This window comes from Prionailurus viverrinus, chromosome A1, assembly GCF_022837055.1.
Source record: "Prionailurus viverrinus isolate Anna chromosome A1, UM_Priviv_1.0, whole genome shotgun sequence".
Lineage (NCBI taxonomy): Eukaryota > Metazoa > Chordata > Mammalia > Carnivora > Felidae > Prionailurus > Prionailurus viverrinus.
In genome coordinates this window covers 29,954,338-29,970,708 of record NC_062561.1, presented here as the reverse complement: position 1 = coordinate 29,970,708, position 16,371 = coordinate 29,954,338, and the positions used below count along the sequence as shown (strand labels likewise).

The 16,371-nt window shown below is 36.6% G+C and overlaps 1 pseudogene; it reads left to right on the top strand.

Moving 5' to 3' along the window:
* The first annotated feature begins 13,737 nt into the window (after window positions 1-13,737).
* Window positions 13,738-14,417, top strand: LOC125173556 (40S ribosomal protein S10-like; annotated as a pseudogene).
* Window positions 14,418-16,371: the final 1,954 nt, after the last annotated feature.

Sequence of the window (16,371 nt, the reverse complement as noted above, 5' to 3'; positions counted from 1 at the left end):
TGTATGTCAGTTATAAGTCAATGAATCTGGAGGGAAAGAGAAAATAAGAAAGGTTAAAGATAAACAAGCATCTGATTAAGTGAGATGGGAAAAAGGTAGTGTGACAAACCCAAAGAATCAAAAAAGAAAGGAAACAATAAATGCAAAAATCAATGAAACAGACTAACAAATGATAGAGCTCATTAAAACTGGTTCACTTAAGAGGTTCGTAAAAAGAAGCAAACCTCTGATAAAATAAGAGAAAGATTTTTTTTTAATATTCAAGTAAAAATATACAGACAGAGGAGAAATAGAGAGACTTTTTAAATAAGAAGAGGGTGTCATAAATAACTAACTGTTAATAAATCTGACAGTTTGATAAAATGGATAAATTCTTAAAGAATACAAAATGCAGTATATGGTACAAGAGGAAATAGGTAACTTGAACGGACAAAATTATTAAGTATTAAATACCTGAAGTATTCAAACATCTACCCTCTCAAAAAAAATAAAAAGTTGGGGTGCCTAGATGGCTCAGTCGGTTGAGTGACCGACTTCGGCTCAGGTCATGATCTCACGGTTCCTGAGTTTGAGCCCCGCATCGGGCTCTGTGCTGACAGCTCAGAGCCTGGAGCCTGCTTCGGATTCTGTGTCTCCCTCTCTCTGCCCCTCCCCTGCTCTCTCTCTCTCTCTCTCTCTCAAATAAATAAACATTAAAAAAAAATTTTACACAATAATAAACAGCCAAATGATTTTATAGGTGAGTTTTACTAAACTTTCAAAGAAGCACTAAATTCTTATACAAGCTATTCCAAAGAAAAGAAAAGAAAAGAAAAGAAAAGAAAAGAAAAGAAAACAGAAGCTATCCAGCTCATTTCAGGCAACTAGTGAAACCTCAATTCCCAGAGCAGATGAGAATAATAAATAAATAAATAACAGCATTTTACTGATGAACATAAATGTAAACAAGTTAATCTAGTCCTACTGTGGTAGGGTCCTCTCCCTAAGGAGAGGGTAAAAAAGAGAAAAAGAGAAAAAACAAAAAAAACTCAAGGTAACCTGGCTATGGGTGTATGTGACAACATCCCTCATGACCTTGTAACATAAGACCACTTAATCAGAATACATGTTTGTGTGTGTTACCATATATGGAAGACAAAGAAATAGAAAATGTATAAAAAACGATGCCACGTGATGCTTGGTGCTCAGTTCTACAGTACGAACCCAACTGAGAGTTGCTGGCGGGAATAAAGTTGCTTCCTGAAAAAAGCCTTGGTGTCATGACTCTGCGAGAATCCTGCTACACTACAGTGTATTATAAATACTAATATATCATTTTCAAGTGTGATTTATCCATGTACTGTAAGAATGATTCAACATCAGGAAAAAAATTCTATCAGTGCAACTTCACACATTAGTAAACATTATCTCAATGCAGGAAAAGCCTTTATTAAAATAAAACATCTATTCATAACTTTAAAAAAACCTTAGGATAAAAAGAATAGAAAGGAACTTACTTTACTGGATAAAATTTATATACAAAAACCTATAGTTAATATTATGCTTAATGGAGAAACTTTAGATGCTTTCCCTGTAGCGTTGAAAACAATGCAAGGATTCCCAGAAGCCTCACTACTCTTAACATAACTAGAGTTTTGCCCTATACTGTAAGGGAGAAAAGGAGGTATGGTTAAGAATTAGACAGGAAAAGATAAAATATCTGTCATCCTCTGATGATATGATCATCTGTTTAGAAAACTTAACAGAATTGACTTCAACCTATGAAAAGCAATAGCCAAAAATAATCCATTCACAAGTGCAACAAAAATTATTAATTTCCTTGAATTACATTAATCAAAAATACACAAAAGCTCTATGGTAAAATATTTTAAGTTCTAACAAAAGAAATAGAAGATGATCTGAATAAATGAAAAGCTGTTCCATGTTTTTGGATGAGATAATATAATAAAGATGTCAATTTTCCTCCAAGTTAATCTATAAATTCAATATGATCTCGAAATTCCATTTAAATTTTCTGAAATACTCAACAAATTTAATCTAAAATTTTTGTGAAGATACAAACACTTATACATAGTTTAGTTGGCCTTGAAGAAGGGGCAGGCATTTGACCTGCCATACTTAGAATACTCTTTTTTTTTTTTTTGAGTTAAGACTTCATTTTTTAGAGCAGTTTTAGGTTCACAGAAAAATTGAGAGAAAGATACAGAGATTTCCCATTTAATCCCTGCCCCCAACACACGCATAGGCTCCTCGCTTCATTATCAACATTTCCCACCAGAGTGGCACATTCATACAATTGATGAACCTACATTGGCATATCACCTAAAGTTTGTAATTTACATAAGGATACACTGTTGGTGTTGTATATTCTATGGGTTTGGACAAATGTAGAATTACTTAATCTATCTTTATGGTATCTTACAGATAAATCTTACAGATTTTCGCTGTGTAAAAGTCTCCTTCCATTCATGTCTCCCTTCTCCCTTACCCTGACAACCACTGATGTTTGTACTGTCTTCATAGTTTTACCTTTTCCAGAATGTTACATAGTTAGAATCATACAATATGTAGTGTTTTCAGATTGGCTTCTTTCATTTGGTAACATACATTTAAGTTCTTCCATGTACTTTCATGAGTTGACAGTTCAATTTTTTTTAGTGTTGAATGATATTCCAATGTCTAAACATACCACAGTTTCTTCACTAACAGAAGAACATCTTGGTTGCCTCCAATTTTGGCAATTATGAATAACACTGCTGGTATTGTGCCGATTTTTGTGTAGACATATGTTTTCAATTTCTTTGGGTAAATAACAAGTATGATTGTTGGATTGCATAATATATTCAGTTTTCTAAGAAATTACCAAACTGTCTTTCAAAGTGGTTGTACCATTTTGTATTCCCACCGGCAGTGAATGTGAGTTCCTGTTGTTTTACATCCTTGCGAGCATTTGGTGCTGTGAGTGTTGTGGATTTTGGCCGTTCTAATCAGAGTGTGGCCATATCTCGTTGTTCATAAGAAATTCTTTGTGTATTTTCTTTTTTTTTTATGTTTTATTTATTTTTGAGAGTGCAATTGGGGGAGGGGCAAGGGATCAGAAGTGGGCTCCGCACTGACGGACTAACAGCAGCAAACCCCACGTGGGGTTCGAACTCATGAACCGCAAGATCATAACCTAAGCCAAAGTCAGGTGTTCAACCAACTGAGCCACCCAGATGCCCCTGTTTGTGTATCTTCAATAACAATCATTGTAATTTGCAAATATTTCTCTCTTTTGCAAATAGCCTATCTTCTCATTTTCTTGACATCGTCTTTTGCAGAACAGAAGGTTTTTTTTTTAATTTTGTTTTAATGAAGTCCAGCTTACCAATTGTTTTATTCATAGATCCTGCCTTTAGTGTTGTACCTCAAAAGTCACAGCCATTCCCAAGATCATACAGGCTTTCTCTTATGTTATCTTCTAGGAGTTTTATAGTTTTACATTTTACATTTATGCTTGTGATTCATATTGAGAGAATTTTTGTGAAGGATATAAGGTCTGTGTCTAGACTCATTTTTTTTTTGCATATAGATGTCCAGTTGTTCCAGTATCAACAAAGACTAACTTTGTTCTGTTGTATTGCTTTTGCTCCTTTGCCAAAGATCAAATGACTATATTTACGTGGATCTATTTCTGGGCTCCCTATTCTATTCCAATGATCTATTTGTCTTTTCTTTCACCAATACCACCATCTTGATTGCTGGACCTTTATCTTGAAGTCTTGAAGTTGAGTAGTGTCAGTCCTCCAGCTTTGTTCTTCTCCTTCAATATTGTGTTGCCTATTCATGGTCTTTTGCCTAGGACACTCTTTAAAGCTATAGTAATAGTAACAATAATAATATGGTTTTGGTTCATGTAACTCAGAGACAGATTCATAGATATATAAGAATCTATTATGCAATAAATGTGACATTAAAAATCAATAGGAAAAACAGATACTTTAGTAGATGCTGTCTTGTTGTATGAAAGAAAACAAACTAGATTTCTTCCTAATACTACCTACAAAGTTGAATTCTAGATGAATTTATGACATGAATATAAAAGGTAAAAGGATAAAGTTACTACAAGAAAAAGTAGGTTTTCTTTGTAATCTAGTATTGGGAAGAACTTCTTAAAACTTTAGATGCATACACCATTAGGCAAAAGAATTGATGAGTTTGATTACATCAGACTTAAGGACTTCTATTCAGCAAAATGTACGATGGAAAAAAATTAATAAACAACCAACAAAACAGAAAAATGTATTTGCAGTGTCTAAATCTGACAAAAGACTAATATGTAGAATATCCAGAAAATGACTGCAAATCAGTAAGCAAAAGATAGAAACTATAAAAAAAAAAGACAAAGCATATGAATAGGCAATGAACAGAAGAACATCCCAAAAGGCAACAAGCACATAAGAAAATGTACCAAAACACTGGTAATCAGAGAATACAAATTAAAGCAAAAATGCTTATCACTTTATACCTATTAAAATCGTTAAAATTTGAAAGGTAGATGAGCTCAATTGTTAGGTGAGGATGTGGGGACATAGGAAAACCCCATCCACTGCCAGTGAGATTATAGACCAATGAGAGAAATCAACCCTGCCTATTCAAACTACATACACACATTCCCTCTGGTCCAGAAAATCTGGTCCTGAATATACATTCCAGACAACTTCCCACATAGGTCCAAAAGGAGACATGTTGGAGGATGCACATTGTAGCATTGCTTAGGAAAACAGGGAACTGGGGCAACCTGGAGTTCATCACTGGGAGAGTCAATATAATAGAGACTATGAACAAAGCAAAGAGTAGGATTTTTGAAAAGAGCAATAATATTGACAAAACACCAGCAACATTGATCAAGAAAAAAAAATGGCACAAATATACATTTTTAGGAATAAAAAGAAGATACAACTTCACGCAGTGGAAATGTTTTTAAAGAATAAGGATATTATGAACAATTCTATGCCAATAAATTTGAAAATTTAAATGAGATGGACACATTCCTACAAAATTCCTAGAAATAACAAAATGCATAATATGAAATCCCATTTTAAAAAAACTTGAATCAGTAGTTAAAAATCCTTCCATATAGAAACACAAAGGGTTTTGCCAGAAAATTCTATCGAACATTCAAGAATAATTTTAATCTTACAAAAATCTACCCAAGAGCAGAGTAAAAGAGAGAATACTCACCAGCTCAACTTATGAGGCTGGCAGCATAACTTCAGTTCTAAAATCTGGCAAAGACCGTTTGAGAAAAGAAAATTACAGAGTCAATCTCATTTATGAACATAGATGCAAAACTCCTAAAGAAAATATTATCAAATCAAATATAGCACTATGTGAAAAAATATACTGTGTCATGAACAACCTGGATATATGCCAGGGTTGAAAGTTTGACATTAGAGAGCCAATTTGATGTACTTGACCACAATAAAAGATAAAATAAGAAAAAGTATGGTCATTTCAATAAGTACAAATAAATGCATTTGATGGAATTCCAAGTATTTTCATAATAGAGGGCAAGTTTCTTAGCCTTTTAAAAGAGATTTACTGGGGCGCCTGGGTGGCGCAGTCGGTTAAGCGTCCGACTTCAGCCAGGTCACGATCTCTCGGTCTGTGAGTTCGAGCCCCCAGTCAGGCTCTGGGCTGATGGCTCAGAGCCTGGAGCCTGTTTCCGATTCTGTGTCTCCCTCTCTCTCTGCCCCTCCCCCGTTCATGCTCTGTCTCTCTCTGTCCCAAAAATAAAAATAAATAAATAAAAAATAAAAATAAAAGAGATTTACTGAAAAGCCTAAATGACTCATAAATCTTTGTGATCTTGGGTTAGGCAAAGTCTTCTTAGATATGATACCAAAAGTACACATGACGAAAAAAATAGATAAAGTGGACTTCACCAAAATTAAAAAGTTCTGTGTTTCAAATATCATCATCAAGAAAATTAAAATACAAGCCATATAGGAGAAAATATTTGCAAATTACATATCTGATAAGGGACTCGCATCTAGAATACCTAGAGAACTCTTACAACTCAAAAATAAAGACACATAACCTACTTCAAAAATGGTCAAAAGACCTGATAAACATTTCTCCAAAGAAGATAGATGGTTAATAAGCGCATGTAAAAATACTCGTCATCATTAGCAATCAGAGAAATGCAAAACCCCAAAAGATAAAATGTACAGTTAACATATGACCCAGGAATTTCATTTCTAGATATATGCCCAAGAGAACTGAAAACATATGTCCACACAAAAACTTGTACATGAATGTTCATAGCAGCATTGTTCATAATCGCCAAAAAGTAGAAATAACCCAAATATCCATCAATCAGTTGAAACCGTGCTCCATAGGGTTAATGAAGTTGAAACTGGAAGAAAGTTCAAAGCTTGTTTTTCAGAAAATTGTTTCTCCTTTATCTGCTATTGTGTCTTTTCGGACGCCAGTAACAAATCCACTAGCTGTCTCTGCAGAAGCCTGCACTCAAGGTCAACTGATAAGGGTCCAGACTATGAACAAGCAAGACTCTACATTCCTTACCCAAGATAACAAGCCCAAGACCCCATCCAGTTTATACTGGCTCTCAGAGCATGCCCATAGCCCATTCTCCTTGTCCTAAGATAAGCTCCTGACATCAGGCTCAGTTATATCTCAGTCTGATGTTGTCTCCACCCCAAAGTGAACATGGGATGTGTGTTACACACATGTTTGCTCAATGCACATGCACCATCTTTCCTCGTGAATAGTCAGAAGTTTCCCTGCCCTGTTCATCAATATGTATGTAACTTCAACCCCTATAAAAAACTGTTCTCTCCCTCTTCAGGGAGGTGGATTTGAGGCTTGTCCTCCTATCTCCTCATTTAACTGCCTCACAAATAAACTCTTTCCTTGCCACATACCTGATGTCTCAGTGATTGGTTTTGCTGAGCATCAGGCAGATGGAACTGGGTTTAGTTACACAATGAATCCATAAATAAAATATGCCATACCCACACAATGGAATATTATTTGGCAATACAAACAAATTATGTACTGATACATGCTACAACAGGGATGAAACCTAAAAACATTCTACTAAGTGGAAGAAGCCAGCCACAAAAGGCCATATATTCCATTTATATGAAACATCCAGAATAAGCAAATCTACAGAGAAAGAAATATCAGTGCTTTCCCAGGATTGGCTGCGTTAGGGGTGGATATTGGGGGAAGGACTGTTAGAATGGAGAGTGAATGGCTGCTAATAAATACAGGGTTTCTTTTTGGGATAACAATAATGTTCCAAAATTAAACTGCGATAATGGTTGCATCATTTTTTGAATAGATTAAAAACCATTAGGTCATACACTTTAAATGGATGAATTGTATGGTAGGTGAATTATGTCTCAATAAAGCTATTTTTGAAAAAGAAGACAAGGTGCCTATAATCTCTATAACACTGCACTGGAGACACTAGGCAGTGTAGGAAAACAAGAATGAAAGAAAGGAGAAAAGGAAGAGAAGGACAGACAGAAAGAGGGAGGAACAGAGGGTAGGTGGGAGTATGGATTGGAAAAAGAGAAACAAAATTGACAATACTAACATATGATTAGCTACTAGAACTAATAGTAAAGATAAACAAAGCCACTGAATATAAATTCAGTATTCAATATTCAATTGCATTTCTCTGTACCATCAATAATACTTGGAAAATACAGGGGTTTTTTTCACTACAATACCCCCCAAAAACTAAAAGCTAATAAAAAATATGCAAAGTATTTATTACAAATTATGAAGTTCTATGAAAGACATTAATGAAGAGCTAAGTAAATGGAGAGATATCCATGAGTTGAAAACTCCATATTGCGAAGATGTCCATGTTTCCTATTTTACTTAGAGATGTGATGTAATTCCACTTAAAATACTGAAGTTTACTTATGGGAGATGACAAGGTGATTCTAAAATGCATACAAAAAAGCAAAGGCCAAGAATAGTCAAGGGATTTCAGAAGAACAAGAATGGGGAGGTAGGAAGAGGACTTGAGGGGATAGGAATTAAGATTGCACAAAAGGGTGGATCTAGGTTATGTAGGGCCTGAAGTTTATGCAAATTGAGTACCCTTCTAAATAAAATAATACAAAATTATAACTATTAAGTCAGAGACCCAAGCAAATGAGAGGTACTGAAATGAGGAGGTATTGTTGTTCAAGGTTCTTGAGCTTCATGGTAGATCCACACCCATCTGCATGGTAATGGTGTTGGAAGAAACAAATATACTAATGGAACAGATCTGGGAAGCCATAAGCAGACCACCCGCATCTATAAACACTTGATTTAAGATTGAAATAGAATTACAGAGCAGTTGGTGAAGAATGGGGTTTTTTGATGCCAAATCCATTGATATTATTTTGGAGCCTTCCTCATGACATACTCCAAAATCAATTATGGAGTAAACTAAAATCCCAAATGCAGGAGTCAAACCCATGAAATGTATAATAGAAAATATTGAAAAATATCTTTATGATTCAGCATGAGAGAGACTTCTTAAGACACAAAATGTACAAAGCATAGAGAAAAAGCTTTTAAAATTAGATTTGATTTAAGATATTCAGTTAAAAACTAGTTTGCATCAAAATACTGTATAAAGAAGATAAAGAGACAAAATACAAGCTGGAGAATATACTTCAAAATGCATTTAATTGGCAAAGGATTAATATCCAGAATATATAATATTTTAACGTTCTGAAATGCACATGTCTTTCATATTTTAGCATCTTTTAGATCAGACGCATCTTACTATCAACAGTGTGTCACAATTTGTTAGTATTTCTCCTTCTTAGTAATAAATAAAATAGTAGCACCTCTTATAATCAGTGATCTCTTAGATTTGATGAAATTCATTCTAACGAACCACAGATCAACGCACAAAACAAGGCAAACAAAACAATTAGATCAGGAAGAATACTTGAACAGGCACTTCATAGAAAGGAAAATCTGCATAAACTATAAATATGGGGAGAAAATGCTCAACCTCATTAGTAACTGGGGAAATGCAAATTAAAACGATAATGTCTTAACACTTCACACTTACCAGCAAAGCAAAAATTAAAAGTTTGACAATACCAAGTGCTAGAGAGAAGGTAGAACATCCAAAACTCATGAATTCTGCAGCTGGGAGTATAAATTTGGACAATTATTTTGGAGAACATTTTGGCTTCATCTAGTTTAAAAATAAATATACATAAACCTATGACTCAGCAATTCCAACCCTAGATTCGTTCTCAAGAGAAATTCCTGCACGTGCACACAGGCGGTGTGTGCAAAGTACATTCAAACGCTGCCGTTTGTGACAGCAAAATCTAGAGACAACCCACTAGGTTGGATAAATAAATGTGGTGTCATCTCACATGGGATATTATGCATCAGTGATAATGAACAAAGTATGGCTACCCTCCCTAATAAGAAATGATCTCATGAACACAATATGGAGCAAAAAATAAATTAAATATATATATATATACGTATATATATATATATATACATATATATATACATATATATATATACACACACACACATATATATATACGTATATATATATATATACACACACACACACATATCAAGCTGCAGAGTACATATAATATGCCTCCATTTGTAATCAGAAACATGCAAAAATTAAAGAACATTTTATTCAGCCTGCAAATACACATTTTGAAGCCATGAAAAAGAAAGATGATGAACACAAAACTTATAATAATGGTTGCATCCTTAGAGTAGAAAGAAAGAGAAGGATCTAGACAGTAGTGCCTCCAGGCTTTAGAGGAAATTAAAATATTCTATTGAAAACAGGGCCATGGGTACACCTATGTTTCTTATATTGCTATTCTTTTTACTCCACTCATATTTTATGGGTGGTCTTTTAGCATTTACCAAATATTTGATTTCTTCCATTTAAAAAGTCAAAGTCTTCACATCTAACCAGTTTTTCTACTAATATGTTGTACCACCTTGTGAAAATCAATCATAAGTAAATTTTACTCTCCAGTGTCTCTGGCAATGACTGAGTCACCAGGAAAAGGCTTAAGGCCAGTGTACTCTTTTAAAGATGACAAAAAGTTCTGTGTGCCTAATGGAAAAATCTTGTTAAAAAATAGTGTATATAGAAACATTATTGTGCTAAATGGAATAAGCATTAGTTATCTAGAAAATTCATAAATGTGGAAAGACTTAAATACTCATAACAGATGAAGTATTATACATTTAAAATAAAATACTTATGAATAGAAGTCCTCATATTTTCTTTCCATACCCAATGAAAAACACTTCCACTTTAGAAAATGCTGCACTAGAAAATAATAAAAATAATAATAACAAAATTACCTGGATTTCTTGATATCTCACTAATCCAGATTTCTTAAGCTTAATCTCATAGTCCTTCACCGAGCCTAAAAGTCAACTTTTTACAATCATTTTTAGAAAGGAAACTTCCAGAAGTTTAAAGTCAGCAAAGATTTATTAAAAAAAATTAAATAGCTCAGTCAGTTGAGCATCAGACTCGATCTCGGCTCAGGTCTGCACTGACAGATGGAGCCTGCTTGGGATTCTGTCTCTCCTCTCTCTGCCCCTCTCCTGTTCATTCTCTCTCTCTCTCTCTCTCTCTCTCAATCTCTCTCTCTCAAAATAAACAAACTTAAAAAAATTAAATCATGGGGGAAAGCTTTAACAGTACAATTTAGCATCTGCTATGTGCCAACGTCCATGCAGAAAGCTAGGAATGAAACAGAAGGCAAAACAGGGTTGCACACTTAGATGCTTCCAGTCTAGTAAGGGAAACAGCCATTAATCAAAGAATCACTCAAAGTTCAATTACAATGGAGATAAGTGCTTCATGACAAGTGTCAACAGAAAGAAATGGCCTGGCCAGCAAGGATGGTGCTGAGCTATGAAGACAGAGTAGGTGAAATTTAGATACATGTGTTGGGGGAAGGGGAAGTGAGAGGTGATGGAAAAAATTCCAGGCAGAGGCACCAAACAGTGCAAAGTCACTAGAGCTGAAATTGCACATGGTTTATAGTTAATAATCACACCAAGAAGACATGGAGGTAGTAATAATAAATATGTAAACAGTAGTTTGCTCAGGTGAGCAAACAGTACACTAACTTGTTGAATAAATGGCAGCTGTTTCATATCTAGACTTCGGTAATCATAACTAATCTTTTTATGTGATTGATAAAACTTGCACTACCAACTTTCTGGTTTCAATTCAGATTACGTTTGGGAACATGTGAATATTTACAAGGTGAACTCAAGAGTAAAATGTAAAGACAATGAGAAAGTAAACTGGTGGATTCAAAAAATTATGTTATCACATTTAACATCTGAAAGTAATTTCACTCAAGCACAGAAAGCCTAACTTCATTTGTTCAACACTCCGTGGAAATATAGTCACTCATTCATTCATCAAATATTGAATTAATGCCCAGTATACCCCAGACAATGTGATAGGTATGAAGAATATATGGATGTAAAGATATGGCGGCCCCTCACAGAGCTTGCTGCTTCATTGTGAATTGGTCACCAAAGGGAAAGTCACATAGGAAATTGGGGCAGAGCATTGCAGGCAGTAACTCACGCATTGTTAGGGTTTGACAAATCCTTAAAGATTTTGAATAGTAAAAAATATAAGAGCAATCAACACACAGAAAAAAAGAAAGCCCGTTGGAAACATGAAGAAAAACCAACAGCTACTGAAGAAAGAAAATACAACCATTATATTCTACTGGAATCTGAAGTATAAGATAGTCAAATAAATACTCATAATGATATGATCACTTCACTGCTATAACCAAAAATAAATCTATTTAAAGGATAGAGGAAGGAGTAGGGAATAGAGTATGAGAGGTACATTATACTAGAAAGAGAATAATGTCTAAAGTTAATAAACCAATCAATAGCAATAACTATGCAAAGAAACAGCTAAAAGAGTTCAAAGCAGTTGCTTCTGAGAGGTGAGCTGAGAGATGGTTGTAAGACAGCTTCTTTTAGTCTCACAATAAGCCCCTTTGCAATCTTTGGGCTTTTGTTTTTCATGCCCATATATTACTTTGATCATTTTTAAACAAATGCTATTTTTAAAAGAAACTATTACAAAGGAAAGTCTTTAAAAACTCATAAGGTGCAGTACATATATCAGTAAATGAAAAATAAAATGTGACCATGACTATATGAGGGAGATACAATGGGGACTAGAAGGAAGGAAGCATGGGCCCATAAAATGCTATTGCAAATCTACTCGGGTGCCTGGTCCAAGTGGGTCCCTCATTAGAGAAATATGATGTGATCATTCCCATCTTCACTGAGAGCCAGGTTTTTCACTGTGCCATTTCTTTCTTATCTGGTGGGATTTTCACAGGCCCAAGGCTCTTGGCATAGCTGCTCTATTGCATTGCCATTATGCAGAGCATGCCTACTCTGCACATTTCCTAAATACCTCTGAGGGCATTTTCCAAACACGAAACACATGAACAGGCATGGCAGAGAGGCTGGCATGTGAAACCTCCCAGTTACCTAATCTTGCTCCTCATGAGAAATCACTTTCTATTGCAGTCTTATCTCCTACATTTTGTGGAATAATAAACTCACCATAAAAAAGAAAAACGTAGGCTTTTTTTTGGAAAGTCACTGCACATGTTCAGTTGTTCTAGAAAGTTCTCTTGGGAGACATTTGTTCTAAGGACATTTTCTTCTTCATGGAAAGGAAGGCAAAAGTAGGCTAATTCTTAAAATGCTGACGGCCACCTCGGCCCCCTCCAGAGAGCAATGCAGTCACTCACCTGTCTTAGGGAAATGTGTATATTTAGAGTGAAGCTCTATCCTGAATTCTATATATGAAATAACCATTTACCTTTGGGTGATTCTGAAGTATCTATCACCCCACCTGCCTTCTCTCATCTATTCTGCATCCTCTGGGTCCAGGAGCATTAATGGAAAGCTATTGATCATGTTGAGTGAAATGCTGAAAAGGTTACTGAGAGTCAAGGGGATCCTGCTCTCAAGGGGCACAAAAAAGCAGCCAGGCTTCCAACTCAATCAAGGATTTATCTTATATATTGACAAAGGCTACTTCTGCTCCTCTCAAGGGAGAGGAGCATGGTGGCTGGCTCACTCTGCCCGATGCCAAAACTTCCCCATTAGGGGACTAGTAAGAATTTGGAAACATTTTATTTCTTGCTCTGTAGCTTTTAAATGACTAGCCAATCAATTTTTTAACTTAACCCCACCATCCTCCAGGTCAAGAGTCAGCCTTGTCTTATGAAGACATGATGAGGAAGACAAAGAGGGTACAGGTACGGCTCTGCAGGAGTGAGGGGGGGTGGCCACAAGCAATCCCCCTTCAAGGGGAACAAATCCTCTTCAAGAAAGGCAGAGTTTTGCCAGGTCTGGGCAGGGCAGTGCAGGAAACTTGACCTGTGTGTCTTTGCAATGAATTGTTCATTCCTCTGCAGTCTAAATGTCTACCCTACTATCAGAGTAAGCTGCTAGAAACGTCACAGGATTTAGAGAAAGAGGGCATTAAAATACATGTTTAAGAAAGCAGTGAAGGGGAGAAGGTAGTTGAAGAGCACAAACCTACAGCCATAAAGGATATAAGTCCTGTGGATGGAAGGTACAGCACAGTGACTACAGTTAATAACACTGTATTGGCTTTTCAGACGTAACGGCCACCAAATGTTGATGCTCAAGAAGAATCGTATTGCCATTTATGACCTGCTTTTCAAGGACGGAAAGATGGTGGCCAAGAAGGACATCCACATGCCTAAAGACCACGTCATGAAGGCCACACAGTCTCTCAGCTCACAAAGCTACATAAAGGAAGAGTTCGCCATGGGGTTCCTGGGTGGCTCAATCAGTTGGGAGTCCAACTTCAGTTCAGGTCATGATCTCATGGTTCATGGATTTGAGCCCCATGTCAGGTTCTGTGCTGACAGCTCTGAGCCTGGAGCCTACTTCGGATTCTGTGTGTGTGTCTCTCTCTCTGCCCCTCCCCCTCTCAAAAATAAATAAACGTTAAAAATTAAAATTTAAAAAAATTGAACAGTTTGCCTGGAGACATTTCTACCGGTACCTTACCAGCCAGGGTATCCAGTATCTCTATGACTGCCTCCACCTGCCCCCTGATATTGTGTCTGCCTCTCTGTGCCACAGCCGTCCTGAAACCTGAGACCAGCGGGCCAGGGCCCAATAGTCTGGAGGGAAACTCACAGGAGGGGAAGCTGACAGAGACACCTGTAGACGAAGCACTGTGACCCCTGATGCCAACAAGAAAGCTGAAGCCAGGATTGGGTCAACAACTGAATTCCAGTTTAGAGGTGGATTTTGGTTATGGATGTGGTCAGCCACCTGAGTAAAGCTGGAGGAGACTATTCTCTGTTGAATAAATCTGTAGCCAGAAAAATAAATAAATAAATAAATAACACTGTATTGTATATTTGAAAGTTGCTGAGAGAGGAGATCTTAAAAGTTTTCACCACTTGAAAAAAAATTGTTTTATCAATATGTGGTGATGGATGTTAACTAAACTTACTATGGTGATCATTTCCCAATATCTACAAATATGGAATCATGTTGTACATCTGAAACTAATATAATACGTCAATTAAATTTAAATCTAAGAGAGAAAAATAAAGAGAGGGAGAAAGATGGAGGGAGGAAGAAAGGGAAGGAAGGAAGGGAGGGAGGAAAGGAAGAGAGAGACAGAATGAAAGAAAGACAGAAAGAAAGGGAGGGAGGGCAGGAGGGAGAGAGAGAGAGGAAGGAAGGAAGGAAGGAAGGAAGGAAGGAAGGAAGGAAGGAAGGAAAAGAAAGGGCAAGAAAGAAAGAAAAAACAAAAGAAAGAAAGAGAAAAAGAAAGAGAAAGAAAGAAAAGAAGGAAAGAAAGAGAGAGAAGAAAGAAAGAAAAAGAAAGAAAGAAAGAAAGAAAGAAAGAAAGAAAAAAGAAAGAAAGAAAGAAAGAAAGAAAGAAAGAAAGAAAGAAAGGGAGAGAAAGACAGGAGGGATGGGGGGGGGCAGGGAATGCTTCATAAAACATATAGATGTGCCCAAATTGGCTTCAGCACAGAGCCCTGAGTTCTGGAAGGCCCTCCTGGCAGGAGGGGACTCTTCCCAGTATGCTCTCTTCCATCTTCATCTTTATTCAGGGAATTAAGGCCTGGCCATCAGGAGTGCCAGAGCCTTGATAATTTAAGAAGAGGTTGAGGTCCCCTCACCTTCTCAAAAGCTGACCAAAATTTTTTTTTGTTCAACAGTTCTTCATGGGATGTCTTCTCACAGGTGCCTCCCTTCACCCAGAACACTCTCTGCTCTTCTGCTCATCCTACAGATCCGGCTAAGGTTCAGCTTCCTTCAAGAAAGCCCGGCCTGCTCCCCACAGGTTAGAATCAAGCCCCTCTGATATGTGACCCAGCAAGAAGTATTGCAATATTTGCTCCTCTCTCCAGAAAAACCATTTCTTCCAGTCAGGGCCTGACTCATTGTAGGCATGTGATAAACGTTGTGGGATGAATGTGTATATAACTAGGACTATGGAAACAGAAAGATGAATTCTTTCTCTGAGCTCAGGGTCAGGTAGCTGGGATGAAAAACAGCAAGCAAATATACACCGATTCCTATATGCCAAGCACGGATTTAAGTGCATTGCATGTATTAACTTATCTAATTCTCACTGTGACCTTACAGGTAGGTACTACCATTATCTGCATTTTGCAGATAAGGAAACTGAGACACAGAGTATCTTGCCTAAGCTCCCACAGCTAGTAAGTGTCTGACATGGTATATAAACCCAGGCAGTTGGCTCCTGAGTCCAAATTCTCACCCACTTTGCTGTGTTGTCTCAGGTCCCAGATGAGGACAATATACAGTGTGAGTCACACCCACCCCGTGCATAAAGTGAGGTACACAGTGCTCCGGGAGACAGGAAAAAGAAAGTCATCCTAGTTAAGGAAATTTTCTGATGTCAGACCTTAGCAGCACCCTCTGGCCTCTTCCTCTCCCCTGCCCTCAACCTCATAGATTCTGCAAACAACCAATTTTGAAACCAAGTTCAAAGTTTCAGAACCTTTTAACACCTGATCAAACTCAGTGCCTGAAATTTAAATGGGAAGTTGAGGTTCTAATTGTAATATATTTCAGCATTTGGCTATAAATTGCTTTGTGAGTGGAACTGGCAAAAATCCTTTACCTCCCAGATGAGAGAAAATAAGCTTGCTAAGTATTATATATGGCACGACCTGACATAAAATATTTTTTAAAAGAAGGGCCTCTTGTTCTGACCCCCATATTTATGGGCTTAAAAATTGAAAAGGT